The following is a 17,027-nucleotide window of genomic DNA, read 5'->3' on the forward strand; positions in this document are numbered from 1 at the left end:
TAACTTTCATGAAGTTTCCAAACAAAGGCTGTAGTAGGGTAAAATATAAAAAAAAAAGTGCAATGCTGGTACTTTTGGAATTTTTAGTTTTGGGTTTATCTTAAAAGAGGAGCGAAAGATACCAGATAAAAAGGTAAGATAAGAAAAAAAAATAGCGAACTCTATGGAAAATTTGAAACGGATAATCCTTTATCAAATGGTAAAATCAAAAGCTCAAACAACTTTGAATCAAATCAATGGAAAACAACCGCCATATTCCTGACTTAGTTCAATATCGGAGCTGCTACGTAGTGCTATGTAGATTTTTGTCTATTGAACGTGTAGCTAGCCTATAGTTTCTATATAGATATTGATAGCAGCTACGTAGCAGCTAACCAGCCGCTACGTAGCTGCTACGATCTTAAACACAACCCAGGTACTTCCTTTAATAATGTAGCATGCAGTTTTAAAGGACCTTTAATTTATTAGCCCTCAAGTCAGCCCTACAATCCGTACCCTTTTACTTTCAACTCGCTCTGGCAAAGTTTGCTTTAGATGGTTTGGCTATTATACATGTATATAGTTCCTTTTTATACAAGGCTTTGCTTTGAAAGGATAGTCAGATGTTATCATTTACTAAAAGAGCTGTAAAATATCGTTTAATTATTTGACATAATAGGTGTATCAATAGCTATTTCACTCACATGTACAAAGCGTCACTAGATGAGTGCAACAAGTGGACCAATAACTGTTAAACCTTGCACAGTAACATGAGTGTAGCACAAGTTTTCCTTTAACAAAGCTCGTGTTGCTTAACAATGTTTTGTATTTTACACTGGTGGTAAGCGGATGGTCGTAACTTAAAGTTACGACCATCCGAAGATGGGAGACAACTCTAGGGATAAATGTTTCTTTTCCGATTTTCGCGCAGTAAAAAAATGTTTCAGTAAACCCGCTTGTCTCATACATACTAATCGTCAGTGCGTTGATATTGAAACAAAATTTGATACATAAAAACATTCCAATTTTCGTAAAATGATCATTCAATAATTCGAGCATGATGGTCGTAACTAAAAAAAACAAAAATGTTCAGGATGGTCGTAACTTAAAATTGTGATGGTCGTAACTCTTTATTAAATAAGACCTAATAAGACAAGTCAAGAGTTTTAAACGTGTCTTTTGTTATATGAATATATTATATGATATATTTGTGAAGTTGATTTCACTAAATGATAAAAACTAAGAGGTGAAGAGAGGGATACCTGTAAAGTGCGAAAGGAAAGAAAATTGGAACGAATCGAAAAAAAAACCAATACAAAATGAAATGACCAGTCACTGTTACTTAAAATATAATGTATAAAATCAACCAAGAGGCAACTAATTATAAGCTGTTAAGTTTAATAACAATATAAATTTCTCAAAAGTGGAGAATTCATTTTAACACACAGCTCTGGTTATGATCATTCTTAGTTACGAATTAAGAAAAGGCGCTTTTAACAAATTTGACATCACATGAAATAACAGTATCCTGATTTATTTTCTTTATATTGAAAATTGAAAAGATAAACTTTTTAAAAACTAGTATGTACCTACTAGGTGGATTTTAAAAGAAAAATCTACAATTTAAAATTGATACTTTAAGTATGGCAAGCCGTTCTCGTAAAAACTATGTTTAAACCATTTTTCGAGAAATTTACACACTGAGAATTACAAAAAAACACACTGAGATTTAAAAACTTCAAAACACACACTGAGAATTAAAAATTACACACTGAGAATTAAAAACTACACACTGAGATTTCATAAAGACGCACTGAGATTACAAAAATGAAAAACACACAATGAGAATTGAAAATTACACACTGAGAATTGACAATAACACACTGAGATTTCAAAAAGACACACTGAGAATAAATAAACTGAAAAACACACACTGAGAATTGTTAATTACACACTGAGATTTCAAAAATACACACTGAGATTAATATGCAAATTACTAATGAATATTCATGAGATGAATAATTCAACAGATTAATATCTTGATCTCAAAAACTCTTGTCATTATAGTGAAATGCGATTCCTTAAAACAATTAACATTCGTAATAAATTTCATGACTTAACATCGCTCATATTCACAAGTTTGTTGTCTATAATTCATATCATTACTACCAGTGTATCGGGACTTAAAATCGTTTTAGCATGGGTCCCTTTTAAAAAGTCTTCCAACTGTTACCCTGATTTCGCAAGTTATAAATCTTTTATATTTTTGTTACGTTTATATGCTATTATAGACACTTGAGTAAAAACTTCACTGCATTATTTGTTTTTCAGTGCAAATTGTTCCAAGTTTTCTTATAATTTTAATATAAAATTTTCACCATTTGGTATAAATATTTTGTAATAAGAATAAGCGGGTATTTTTCTTGTCCTTGTATTTCTAAAGTTTTTTTTATGAATAATTTGGAACCAAATCGAAGGACTAACGAGTTCTGTCCCCTAGTTGCTTTAAGCTTGTAATAGATTCAGATTAAGTATGCTAATTAGATATGTGCGCATAAAAAGTGCGCACAAATCTCAGTGTGTCATTTTAAATTCTCAGTGTGTAATTTCAAATTCTCACTGTGTGTTTTCAATTTATTTATTCTCAGTGTGTCTTTTTGAAATCTCAGTGTGTTATTTTCAATTCTCAGTGTGTAATTTTCAATTCTCAGTGTGTAATTTTCACTTCTCAGTGTGTGTTTTTCATTTTTGTAATCTCAGTGCGTCGTTATGAAATCTCAGTGTGTAATTTTTAATTCTCAGTGTGTAATTTTTAATTCTCAGTGTGTGTTTTGAAGTTTTTAAATCTCAGTGTGTTTTTTTTTATAATTCTCAGTGTGTAAATTTCTCGAAAAATGGTTTAAACATAGTTTTGACGAGAACGGCTTGCCATATTTAAGTCGAAAGAGCATAAGTAAGGAGTCAAAATAATGTTATGGGGATCGTTATCGAGACAAGACCATATCCGCGAATTCGCAGGTCTGTCATCGAATTAAACAACATACATCTTATTCTTAGCCTGGATTTTGAGAAGTCGTATTGTAATTTGGTATATAGTCAAGCTGATTATAAGGTGCAAATTCGAAGTTCAGGTATAATTATTACCCGTGGTTTTAGAACATTCTGAATACGCCTATTGGTACCATGCTATCCGCTATACATCTTTGTCTTTCTTATGGAAAATACCATGAACCCTGGACCACAGGTTTTTTTTTATTCCCAATTCATAAGGGGAAGCTTTTTTAATAAGATACTTGATACACGTCTTTGTAAATCCTTAGATAAATATCATATCATTGATGAGAGCCAAATTGGGTTTACCAAAAAAAAAAAAAACATGACCATCTGACCATATGTTCATTCTATAAACTATTATAAATAAGTATTGTAATACAAAAGAAGGTAGAGTGTTTGCCTGCTTTGTTGATTTCCAGAAGGCTTTTGATACTGTCATTCTCCCAGGGATAATACTTATGCTGAGCCGGACTCAACTAGATTAACCAGGTGACTGCAATCGCAATCTCGATGAAGATATAACGAACACAACTTGTTTGAAATTGTAATTATAAATTCCACCAGAAAGGTTTACATGATAGTCAGTAGATTGGTAAACTGAAAGAAATAAAAATACAATATTTTACAATGTGTACGAATTAAATATGAATGTTAAATACAAGATTATTAATCGAGTCAAAAACGAAAGTAGAATTTACAGTTCATTTCTCGGAAATAAATAACTTACAGTTCGTATGTATTTATAAACCACTTATCCAAAAATAACGGAGTTAAACAGATTAATTTATCACAGTTTATGAATGAATCAAACGTACTTGAAAGTGGTATGTCACGATTTCCTCAGAAAGTAGAAATGTCGTCCATTTTCCATGTGTTGAAATATTGATGCGGACGGTGTCACAGAAATTAAAAGTGGTCGATAAATACGGTGATTTAAGAAATCGGTCCAGTTCAATTTGTTCCGGATAAAATGAAAACAAGAAATAAACATAGAATGTGGAACAGAATACTCCCCGTCTGATGTCTAACTGATATCACTATTTCAAATATATCACAAACTAAAATATCTGATTATATAAATCCAAAGTATCACTAAAATATTAATTATACACATTCATTCTCGATGAGAAGAATCATGTCCACGATAGGGCGTGTGTAGGTTGTGGCTTTTCCATTAACGATTACTCGCACTTCTGCTTTTCGGACATGTTCGTCTGAACTTTTAAATGAGTTCACTATAATTCCAACGGGCCATTGGGTACGGCAAAGGTTTTTGTCCTTTAGAAGAATGACGTCTCCTTCGATGAGATCACGGCGATCTTCGGTCCATTTTCGTCTTTGTTGTAGTAACGGCAGGTACTCTTTCCTCCAACGTGACCAGAAAATACTGGCAAGAGCCTGTACTCGTCTCCATTCGGCAAGACATAGATCTCGTTTATCGAATTCTCCAAGATGATCTGAGGTGAATATGTAGTCGGTTTTCTGTGTCAATAACATAGCCGGAGTTAATATTAACGGATTCTCTGGATCTGTTGATACCGGTACCAGAGGTCTAGAGTTCACTATTGCTGAAACTTCTGCCATTAGTGTGTTGAGCACGTCATGCGTAAGGCTTCTTCCGGCTGCACTTAGAAGCATAGAATCAAGAATTCTCCTGGTGATACCAATCATTCTCTCCCAGGCTCCACCCATGTGGGACGAATGCGGCGGATTGAAGATCCAAGTTGTACCAGAATTGTACAGAAAGTTCTTGAAGGGTCCATCTTCAACGTTGATTGAGTCAATCTTTAAATCGTCGATTGCGCCAATAAAGTTTGTTCCACGGTCGGATCGGAAAATTTTAACTTGACCTCTTATAGCGGCGAATCTTCTGACGGCGTTTATGAAGGCTGAAGAGCTCATTTCCTCGATTAGTTCGATGTGAACAGCTCTAGTCACTAAGCATGTGAAAAGAATTGCCCAACGTTTTGAGTTTGCGTATCCACCACGTGTTTTACGTGAAACAATTGTCCAGGGTCCAAATGTGTCTATTCCAACGTTGGTAAACGGAGGTGACGGTTCAAGACGGTCCTCTGGCAAATCAGACATGATTTGACACTCAGTTTTTCCTCTTAGTTTGCGGCATGTCACACATTTGTGAATGAGAGAAGAGATCAAGCGCTTTGCTCCGACGATCCAGAATCCTGCGGATCGAATCGCTCCATCTGTGAAGTGGCGACCTTGATGTTTTATCTTGTCATGGTAGTGTCGGACTAATAATGTCGCTATATGATGGCGTCCAGGAACGATCAATGGTTTCTTTTCACGGAGGTTTAAGTCAGATTTAGCAATACGACCTCCTACTCGTAATAGTCCTCGTTCGTCCAAAAACGGATTTAAGTTAGCTATCGGGCTCCGCTTATGAATTTGTTCCCGACGTTTAATGCAATCTATTTCTTCTCCGTAAACTTCAAATTGAGCAGATATTAAGATGAAATTTTCGGCATTCGAAAATCCATCCAGAGAATTCACTGGTGCTGCTTGTTTTGACCCGTGTAAACGGGAGAAACGTTCTAAAAAGGCTATCGCTCGCACAAGTGATGTCCAGTTTGAGAATCTGTCGAATCTTTCAGTTCCGATACCTTTATGTTCAAGTGTGGCAAATGTTTTTGCAACGTTAACAGTTGCACGAATTTCTCCATCTTCCTCTGGATCTATTAGCTGATATATGTCCTCAGAATTCTTCTGTTCTGAGGAAAGAAGTTGTCTTGGTCCCAATAACCATTCACTGCTATGAATTTCGTGGGCTGGTACGGACCTTGTTCCCGAATCTGCGGGATTACGGTTAGTTGGTACGTAATTCCATTGACTTGGAGAGCTAAATTTCCTTATTTTCTCTACTCTATTGGCGACATAGATAAAGCACCTTCTTGTCTCATTACTGATGTAACCTAAGACAACTTTACTGTCTGTGTAGAATTTCACGGTGTCTATATGTAAATCTAAATTATCCACAATGGTTTGTGTAATCTCAACTGCTAATACAGCAGCAGATAATTCAAGTCGTGGAATAGTGTGACCACTCGTTGGTGCAACTTTAGCTTTCCCAAGAATAAACCCAACGTTAGGTTCACCATTACTATCGGTCGTGCGTAGATATGCAACAGCCGCTATAGCTTTTTCTGATGCATCAGAGAAGACATGTAACTCCTTTGTGGCAGTTTTGCTAAGATACGGCACGTAGGTACGTGGAATGCGTAGTGTTTCGATAGCAATTAGAGTATCTCTCCAAGATTTCCACTCAGCTGCTGTCTCATTAGAGAGAGGTTGGTCCCAATCAACGGTTTCTGATACTATTTTCCTTAATAGGAGTTTCCCTTGTATAATCACTGGAGCTAAAAATCCAAGAGGATCGTAGAGACTGTTTATCGTTGATAAAATTCCTCTCCGAGTGATCGGTTTGTTTTCTGATGATAATTGAAATAAGAAATTGTCAGTGTTTACGTCCCAGCTGAGTCCAAGACTACGTTGTAGGGGTTTGTTGTCAGATTCTAAGTCTAGATCCTTTAAATTTGAAGCCAAATCACTGGCATGAAATGCAGACATAACTTCCGCACAATTAGAGGCGAACTTGTGAAGACGCAGGTTTCCATATTTTGCTAATGCTTGTTGTGTGTCCTTCATGAGCTTAACAGCTTCCTCTTTTGTAGGACATGACGTAAGACCGTCGTCAACGTAGAAGTCTCTTGTAACAAAGCTAGTCACGTGACTGCCGAACTCTTGTTCTGATGCTTGAGCTGCTTTTCTGAGTCCAAGCGTAGCAACGGCAGGTGACGGACTATTTCCGAAAACATGAACTCTCATGCGGTATTCGACAAGGTTCTCCTGTAGGTCATTGTCTTTATGCCATAAAAATCTCAGGTAATTTCGGTGGTCTTTTCTGACAACAAAGCAGTGAAACATATGTTGAACGTCTGCAGTTACTGCGACCATTTCTTTCCTGAAACGTAGCAGTACTCCCAAGAGATCATTGGTCAAGTCTGGTCCTGTAAGCAGGACGCTGTTAAGTGAAACTCCGTTACATTTGGCGGAAGAATCAAACACACCTCTTATCTGATCGGGTTTCTTCGGATGATAAACACCAAACAATGGCAAATACCAGCACTCCTCGTGTTCATGCAATGGTGGAGCGAGCTCTGCATGATTATTGTCTAGGATCTTACTCATAAATGTAAGAAAGTGTTCCCGCTTAACTGGGTTTTTATTCAGACTGGTGTCTAACATATTAGCACGATGAAGAGCTTGTTGTCTGTTGCTTGGCAATGGCTGTCTTGGCACTCGGAACGGCAACGGTGCTACCCAACTTCCTTCCGAGTCTCTCACAAATTCGTTGTCCAGGCTTATCATCATCCCTTGTTTTTTCAAAGAGTGGCGATTGTAAATCTTTCATTATGGGGTCTGTGTAATTTTCCCGGATATCAAATTTGCTTGTGCATGGTTGAAAGGTTGACGGTTGTCCAGTTGGTAGAATGTTGGTTATTTTGACGTTTAATTCAGAGGGCACGTGCTGCTTGTTAATGCAGGTCTCTCCTATCACTACCCATCCAAGTTTCAATTGTTGTGCATATGGAGTTCTGGGTGGTCCTATGCGCTGGTCAAGGACGTGTTGTGCCTCTATAAGGTCTCTGCCAATTAGGAGAATAATTTGGCAATTTTCCTCTAATGGTGGAATGCTTCCTCTGAGTTCTTTTAGATGAGGGTGATGCATTGTGACTTCCGGAGTAGGAATTTCGTCCCTATTATTGGGAATATGATCACATTCTATCAGGACCGGCAGGTCAAATCTGTCACTACCAGTAATTGATTCCATGATGAAACCTCTTCCTCTTTTCCCGGAAGTGACTACTTTGCCGGAGCATGTTGATAAAGTATAGTTCTCCGGTTTATCTTTTACGTCGAAAAGATTGAAGAATTCAGGTGATGCTAGTGACCGGTTGCTTTGGTCATCAATGATGGCGTACATGCGAATAACTTTGTCCTGGTTATCTTTGTGATAAACATTCACAGGCAGTATTTTAGCACAAGATTTCCCGCTATATGTATCTTTGCAGATCTCAGTACAGGTAGAGTTAACTGAGGTTGCCTTAGTTTCAGCCGATTCTGTAGGCTCCCCGCCGTAGGCTTGCTTAGGTATGCTAGACTGAGAACTTGCAGGTTGCTGTGGTCTAGTGATGTGTAGTGCGGTAGTGTGTTGTTTACTTCCACATTCTTTACAACTTATACTTGCATTGCATTCCCGGCTTCTGTGTTTGGTAGAATCACAACACTTGTAACAGACATTGTTTTCTTTCAAAAGACCTTTGCGTTCCTCTATTGATTTGGCTCGGAACGCTCGACATTCATTTAAGGAATGCTTTGTATTGTGCAGAATACAAAGACCTTGTTTGCTGGCGTCTCCGGATTGCTGCTCAACCGCTGTTTTATGAGTACCAACTTTAGTCTTGGGGTAAGACGTGAACCTTGGCGCAGCACCTTTTGTATTTGGTGTGACTTTTGACCCAAAGATGAATCCAGGATCGTTTTTAATTCTACTGATTTCACTGATGAATGCAGATAACTCTGTAAAAGGAGGAAAGGCAGCGCCGTGGTTAGATTTGTATCTAGACGCCCTTGTAATCCACTTTTCCTGAAGTCCATATGGTAGTTTTTCAATGACAGGGTTTATTCCGGTCGGTGAATCGAAATAAGCTAGCAGACATCCCAGCTTGGGATTTTCCTTGTGGTATTCTATTTCTGATAGAATGTCAGACAGTTCATAAAGACGTGCGTTGTCCTTATTCGTCAAGGTTGGGAATTTGTCAAGTTTACTCCTGAGAGAGGCTTCCAACATTTCTGGAGCACCATACCGCTCGTCAAGCCTCTTCCATAATCTTTGTATACCTATTGTAGGATTATTGGCGTTCGACGCTCTTATGCTTATGGCATGTTTAGCAGACTCAGGACCGAGCCACTTGATCAATAAATCAATCTGTTCCGATTCAGATACTTGTAACTCGTCTGTCACGTTTTTAAAGCTTGCTTTCCATGTATGGAAGGATTCTGCCCGATCGTTAAAGCTTGTTAATCGGGAGAAAAGCAGGTCCTTACGCAAGAGAAATCTAGTAATCTCCGACGTTGGGTTGATTTGTTGCTGGTGTGCAACAGGGATCTCTTCTATCACGCCTTGTTTTTGGTGTGAAACAGGGATCTCTTCTATAACGTCTTGTTTTGTGCGTAAGACAGGGATCGCTTCTTTAATACCCTGTTTTTGGTGTTCAGCAGGGATCTCATTTGAAAGGCCTAGTTTTTGTATGCCGGTTACTATTCCCAGATCTGGGATTAAGGTAACTTCCGGTGACTTAGTATCGGAAGGCAAGACAGCAGATGTCTGTGGCGGCAAATTCAGTGCCACGGATGGCACGAACGCTGGTGCTTCATGACTGAGTTCAATCGTACCAGGACTTTGTTTTATCTTGTGAGTTCCTGTTACTTCCTTTACAGCAGTTAATACAGGAAGTTTATTGACGAAATCTTGCACACGCTGGAGCGGGTCTTCCTTTTCGTCGGGAAGATCGCTAACTGCTTGGCTTCCGTCGTCTTCCAGGACACGAGCCTCGGCTTCTGCGGCTGCAGCTTCTCTTTTTGCTTCGAGAATGTTCCTAGCGGCCTTAAGTTCGGCTTTTTCTCGGACCGCACGTGCGGCTTCCTGTTCCATTTGAGTTTTCCTGCGAACGGCCTCATGTTCTTTTTTAGCTTTGATGTGCTCTTCCTCCTGTTCTGCTTCGGCTTTTCTATGTGCGGCCTCTTCTTTTGCACGGATAGCTTCTTGTTCCATTTCGGCCTTGATTTCTGTTTGTCTATATAGGGTCTGTTCCTGTAAAACGGCCTCCTGCTTTAGGAGGGCAGCTTCTTGCTCGGCAAAGGCTATCTTCGATCTAGCGGACTCTGCCTTGGCACGCTTTCTCCGTGCTAGGCTCGACATGTCGGAGGCGTGTGAGCTCCCACTGTGCGAGGTGGTCTTGCCCTTAGATGTCCTCGATTTTGTAGATTTAGCCTTTGTCAAGGTAAGGCGATGCTCGTGCAAAGTTTCAACTGCCAGTTCTACTTTAGACATTCGAATATCCGTTGAGAATTTGCACGTATCAATGTCTTGAAGGCTGTCTAAGGTTTTTGTATTTTTCAGAAATGTCAAGTACTCGTCTGTGAGCCTGCGATACTTAGTACAGGCTTGTACAATTTTATCTTGTGCTGTTAACAATTGCTGGAGGTCGTTAGGAGGCTTGGCCGTTTCTAATAACTGAGATTCTAGGTTTGACCATAGGGCCTCTAAGTCGTGATAAAACTTGTCACGTTTTTCTATAAAGGCTCCCTGTCCCTTTTCGGTAAGTTCACGCCCTCGCCTAGTCTCGGCATTTTCATCTACATTTGTTGTTATAGACGGATTTTCTTCTGGTTCTTCAGTGACATCTCCCTCTGGGGGCTGAACCTCTTCTTGCTCTTCCGCGTGACTTGGATCCATGATGTAAATCAACTATTTGTAGGCAATGTTTGTTCAACGTTGTTGGTTTGCTGCCTAGGACGCACAAGCTGTGTTGCGTAGTGTCAAGGTAACAACTACGAACGATGCTCCGTTGTATTTCCTGTTCAGGAGATGTGTAGACAAGTTGTTGTCAATTTACTATGCTGAGCCGGACTCAACTAGATTAACCAGGTGACTGCAATCGCAATCTCGATGAAGATATAACGAACACAACTTGTTTGAAATTGTAATTATAAATTCCACCAGAAAGGTTTACATGATAGTCAGTAGATTGGTAAACTGAAAGAAATAAAAATACAATATTTTACAATGTGTACGAATTAAATATGAATGTTAAATACAAGATTATTAATCGAGTCAAAAACGAAAGTAGAATTTACAGTTCATTTCTCGGAAATAAATAACTTACAGTTCGTATGTATTTATAAACCACTTATCCAAAAATAACGGAGTTAAACAGATTAATTTATCACAGTTTATGAATGAATCAAACGTACTTGAAAGTGGTATGTCACGATTTCCTCAGAAAGTAGAAATGTCGTCCATTTTCCATGTGTTGAAATATTGATGCGGACGGTGTCACAGAAATTAAAAGTGGTCGATAAATACGGTGATTTAAGAAATCGGTCCAGTTCAATTTGTTCCGGATAAAATGAAAACAAGAAATAAACATAGAATGTGGAACAGAATAATACTTAACTAGCTATTGAATATAGTTAGAGAGTATGGTAAGAGATCTCTTTAGAACTAAAGTTGGAGTAAAACAGGGAGACAATTTGAGTCCAAATTTGTTTAAAATTTTTATATATGAACTTCCTGATTGTGTTAAAAGTTCCCCTGATCCAGCTGTTGTTTACTCACGACCAGCCTATTCTTTACTATAAATATGCTGATGATCTTGCCATTTTTTCAACTTCAGCAAAAGGACGTCAAAGTAAACTTGATGGATTAAGATCGGTGTTTGAAAATTAATCCCAATAAAACCAAGGTGCTTGTATTTAACAAGACAGGCAGACATATCAAACATGATTTTTATTTTAATGACATACTTTAATATTGATTGTGCTCAACATTGTAAATATTAAGGAATAACTTTCAGGGCATCGGGATTTTTTTCCTTCGCTCAGAGAGAATTGTATAATAAGGCGTTAAAAGCCTACCATAAGCTACGCAAGGACTTTCTGTCACTGAATCCAAGTTTAAAAAACAGCCTTCATGTTTTTGAGCATACAATAAAACCTTTTCTCTTATATAGTACTAAAATTTGGGGATCATGATTTCAACCCTTTCAAAAAAAAAATCTATGACTACAAATGTAGATCAGGCTTATCCTAAGATTCTTTCAGAAAGACTACGCATTGAATTTTGTAAACATTTACTTGGTTTTACCAAAAGAGAAACACATTTTGCCAATTTTTCTTAACTCGGTAGATTCACTCTGTATTTTGTCATTGCAAAGTCTATGATCAGATACTGGCACAGGCTTGACAATTTGGGATCATCTTTCCACTACTAGAGGAGGCATATTTAGAGTCAAAATTACTACACGCGTTAAAAAAATTCCTTCACAGTATGGATCCTTAAACTTCTTTCTAAAGAATATTAAAGGGGTTAGCAATCTACATTGTTTACTATATGCTGATGATAATGTATTTTTTTTTAATTTCAGCAAAAGGACATCAGCAAACAGTATTCATACATAGCTTGTAGCCAGGATAATATTTAAAAGATAGATCTTTATGCTTCAACTCAGCGTGCTGGTCTTTTAAATCGGAATATATTCATACAATATAAACATATAACATAAACATTATTTTCAACCTGCATTTGTATGTGATAGTTGCCGCAGTACATTTAGTTCTACCTTGTAATATTATCTTAGCTGCAAGGCTGGCTATAAACTACTAATATTTGATCTTACTCTTAAATTCAAAGTGTGTATCATGGTAAAATATATACCTGCATATATGTATGTAATATTTGCTGCAGTACATTTAGTTCTACCTTGTAATATTATCCTGGCTACAAGCCTGTCTACAAACTACTGATATTTGATCTTACTCTTAAATTCAACGCGTGTAGCATTGTAAAATATCTCAACCTTATTCATACTTTCTAGGTTAACACAATGTTCATTGCGACACCATGGATTAAGTTTTTATTATGAACCAATACTTAGAACAATTATCAATGATATACCGCAAGATCGTCATGCAATCGATAAAAAATAAAGACAACACATTTGTGGATTTTCATTAATCATGATTCACCAAAAGCCGAATATTTGAAAGCCAATTGTTTATAAAAACTGCAATAGCTGATTTAAAATTAAAGAAGATTGTTCCAAATTGTACGTTCAATAATTTCATCTGCCGACATGATTGCAGGAAATAAAAAGTGGTAAATAAAAAAAAATCTGAAAGCAAATATTCAACAATTTTATGCCTTAACGTACAGTAAAAATATATTAATACTCAACCCTAACATACTATTTGGCTTAATGAGAGTTGATTAGTTTTCACTGTTTCTCCTAAATGATGGTCGTTTGGAACATATCAAAAATGTATGATTGATAATTCTTTAACTTAATTTCTGCATACCATAATCAGAGTAACAAATGAAATGATACTTTTTGTAGTAAACTTTATAAAACAACTGAGTTTATTAACATGGTTATGCATGTGCACAGTACTTTTAAAATAGCTTGATAAAAGTTCGTCTAAATACTTGAGTTACGATCATCTTTCAAAGTTACGACCATCTTGTGTCGGTTACGACCATCATCCAAAATACTATAGTTGACATTACGACCATCACAAGTTAAAGTTACGACCTTCATGCTCGAATTTTTGAATGACTATTTTACGAAAATTGGAATGATTTTATGTGTCAAATTTGGTTTCAATAACAACGCACTCACGATATGTGTATATGAGACAAGCGGTTTGACTCAGATGAACCTTTTACTGCACGAAAATCGAAAAAGAAAAACTTATCCCTAGAGTTGTCTCCCATATGCAGATGGTCGTAACTTTTAGTTACGACCATCCGCTTACCACCAGTGATTTTAGTGTTGTATTCTGTGATACTTTGGTTTTTTTAAATGTCATTGTCGTTTCATCTAAAAATAGTCTTGTCTATCCTTGTTCATGAAATATCTTGCTTTCATTTCAACTTTTAATTTTTAGAAAAATTAAAATGGCAAGAGAATTTTCAAAACCGATAGTTACAAATACGGTGATGCAAAGTGTAAGTTAGACATATAGACCATTCAGTATATCACGACATAACGACATTAATCACTTTTGGAGCATGAACTGATAACCTTTCCGGAGCTTCTGTGTTCACTTGCGCTTCTTGTTTGAGTTTGTGTTGCTTTCTTTGGTTTTCTGTAATGTTTTGTTGTATGTATATACGGCCTAGCCAAGATCAGATGTGCATTTTGTGTTTCACATGAAGTCAAAAATGAGTATCACCTCAGGGAAAAACTCTTTTGATATTTTGGTTCAAAAATGGTTTAAATTATGAAAAATTGCTATCGTTAGGCTAACACTGGAAGCATTTATATAATTACATGCAGTTTTTGGAAGAAATATTTAATATTTTTATTAAATAAATGGTGTTTAAAAACTGTATAATTTTCTTTAATGGTTGGCTTCAAGACATGGTCACCAGTGTCAGATTTTTGGTCAATGACAAAGACAACAAAATATGTTTAGAATTATTGAATATCAAACATTTTAATTGAAAAAAAAATGACAAGATTATGTTTAACTCACAGTTATTTCAAACACCAGTAGCTTTCTTTGATCATTAATCTTATCTGATGAAACTGTATCTAAAATTATCTATAAATATCTAAACTTCCAAAAAAAACCTTTCTTTTGGTGTATAGAACATTAAAATAACTTGATGCATATTCTTACAATAAACAATCAAACTTAGCAATACAATTTATATGTTTTGTCTACGGACAAGACATTGTATTCATATTTAATGAAATGCATTATTAAAACCTAATTTTGATATAGCTGAAAGTGTTCTCTTGAAAAAAAAAACATACATTTTATCAGGTTTATCTATCAAATGATGCTTAACTTCGAGGAAAATGGAAACAAATACATTTTGATAATGTCTACGGACAAGACATTTTATTGATATTCAATTAAATGCTTTCAAAGATGATTGTTAAAGTTAAGATTAAAAGTTACTAATTAAATTTTAAGCTGTGTTTTTTAAATTTTGGAAAATATAAAAATGTACCCATAATTCTTTACATATCTCAATAATTTATTGATTAAGCCAAACTGAAGACACATTCTTTTAACTGAAATCCATATATCTGACTGCTTAAAACAATCAAACTATTATTAAAACTTAATTTTGACATAGTTGAATGTGTTCTCTTAAAAAAATAACATATATTTTACCTATCAAATTAGGCTGAAATCAAGGAAATTGGATACAAATATATTGTGGTAATGTCTACGGACAAGACAATTTCAGTTAAAAAAAAATCTGTTAGAATTAATTGTGACTATATTCATGTTGAAAATACTGAGTTTTAATTTGAATAGATAACTTTCATCACCTATAAATAAGATTTAAGTTCCATAGCAAACAAATGATTGAATTTAATACTTGTTATGTACAAGTGTCTTGTCCGTAGACACTTCCTCATCTGCAGTTAATACTGAAATGCAAAAGATAAAGTTAGAGAGAGAGAAATACTTTTTCTTCATTTGATTTAGTTAATCTTTTAAGGTATGCATCAACTGGAATAAACAATATTGAAGTAAAATAAGGTATGCTTTTTATGACTGATAATCTGACACTTTTTAAAATCCACTCCTGTAAAGTAATTTTACAAAAATTGAGAACACTTAAATTACCATTTATTTATTAAAAATAAGATATTTCTAAGTTTAAACAACACATAGGACTAATTGAGATCCATAAAGCCAAGCAATATTGATAAAAAGACATGTCTACGGACAAGACATGTGTCTACGGACAAGACATTCTGACATATTTTTGATTTTTTTCCTCTATTAATAGATGGTAGAAAAAAATGTTAGTAGTGTTTTCATATCTACAAAAGAACAGGAACTTAGCAATGCAACATTAATGTAATTATGCTTCCAGTTTACTAGGGAATGCATGTCTACGGACAAGACATTTTTTCACTTTATTTGTATATCCAACTTTGATGGCATATATCTCCAGCTAGGGTACTGCAATTTTGATAAATGAGGTAGTTTTTGATAATGTATATACTAGAAGAGAAAACAAAACACATAATAGCATAAATTTGATTTTTTTTTCTCTTTTATCACTACACTGAGCAAGCTAAAAACAAAAGTACAAAATTGCATAACAAGCGCATAGTATTCAACTTTTTATCATAACTTTGTAACCACTGAAGATTTTTTGTTGCAACAACCAGTAAAAGAAAGAAGAATAAATTGTCTATAACAGTGAACCAATAATGTAGTTCAAATTAAGTTCACTTATTAACTATCAATTGATAAAAACAGGTAAATTTTAAATGAAACAACATAACGTGTAATTTTGCCCATTTTCAGCGTGTATTTTAGTGTTTTTTTTCAAAACGGTAACACCTATACATGATATTTGATATTCATTGTGAAACCCTACATTCTCTTCTTCAGTTCAAAGGTGTATTACTTATGTAAAGTTTATCTTCTTGTCTTTACAAGCCTATAACATAGACCCAATATGAAATGCACATCTGATCTTGGCTAGGCCGATATATATTTAAAGTGCCTAGAAAATCAACCTAAAGATGTTAGAGTAGATTTGATTCGTGACTTCCTTCTACGACAACACCGCCTAGCATTGCGCAGAGACCTTATCCCATATCGTCGTTCTTCTGTGATAAAAAATCTATATAAAATCTACTATAGTGATGATATAATTTATTTCGTAGGCAAATTTTACTAGACTTCTAATCCATTCACATCGGCAAAAACGTTAGATATAAATAGACAGTGTAATAGTTAGGCATAATAGTTTCTTATGATTTTTCATAGTTGTGTGTATCATACGAGTATTGGAGTCCTGAATTCTAAACGCGCGGATGGTGTATAAATTATAAGCTTGTTATCTTTAATGAAATTATCTGTATCCTATTTTGAACAGCGCATCATAAAGAAACTTAATAAACAAACGAAAGGAAAGAAAAACAAAAGTGTTGTTCAATTTATAACACCCCTTTTGACTTCTATACCCTGTAATACTGGAAGTTATTTAGCTGATTGAAACTATATTTTAGTGCTAAACAAAAGTTTGAATGCATGCATCAGTCCTAATTGCCAACAGTAAGTCTTACCTGCTTTCTTGAATTAGTTTTGGGTACAGTTTTGAAGCCATTAAATAATAACATAATTCTCGTAAGAAACTTTAAATAATCTTG

General features: G+C 35.6%; 3 long non-coding RNA genes across 3 annotated transcripts in view; all 3 read right to left on the reverse strand.

Moving 5' to 3' along the window:
- Window positions 1-17,027, reverse strand: part of LOC143081602 (uncharacterized) — a 35,410-nt gene extending 18,383 nt beyond the window's left edge. Inside the window, exon 1 of the long non-coding RNA XR_012979986.1 lies at window positions 16,944-17,027. This is a non-coding gene — a long non-coding RNA (uncharacterized LOC143081602). The remainder of the gene's footprint in view (window positions 1-16,943) is intronic.
- On the reverse strand, window positions 3,564-7,403 carry LOC143082653 (uncharacterized). Its single transcript, XR_012980430.1, has 2 exons — window positions 3,849-7,403; window positions 3,564-3,630 (listed from the first exon to the last, which is right to left on the reverse strand). It is a non-coding gene; the product is annotated as an uncharacterized LOC143082653 (long non-coding RNA).
- LOC143082652 (uncharacterized) lies at window positions 10,804-11,275 on the reverse strand. The gene is made up of 2 exons (XR_012980429.1): window positions 11,089-11,275; window positions 10,804-10,870 (listed from the first exon to the last, which is right to left on the reverse strand). It is a non-coding gene; the product is annotated as an uncharacterized LOC143082652 (long non-coding RNA).

This window comes from Mytilus galloprovincialis, chromosome 7 (genome assembly GCF_965363235.1).
Source record: "Mytilus galloprovincialis chromosome 7, xbMytGall1.hap1.1, whole genome shotgun sequence".
Lineage (NCBI taxonomy): Eukaryota > Metazoa > Mollusca > Bivalvia > Mytilida > Mytilidae > Mytilus > Mytilus galloprovincialis.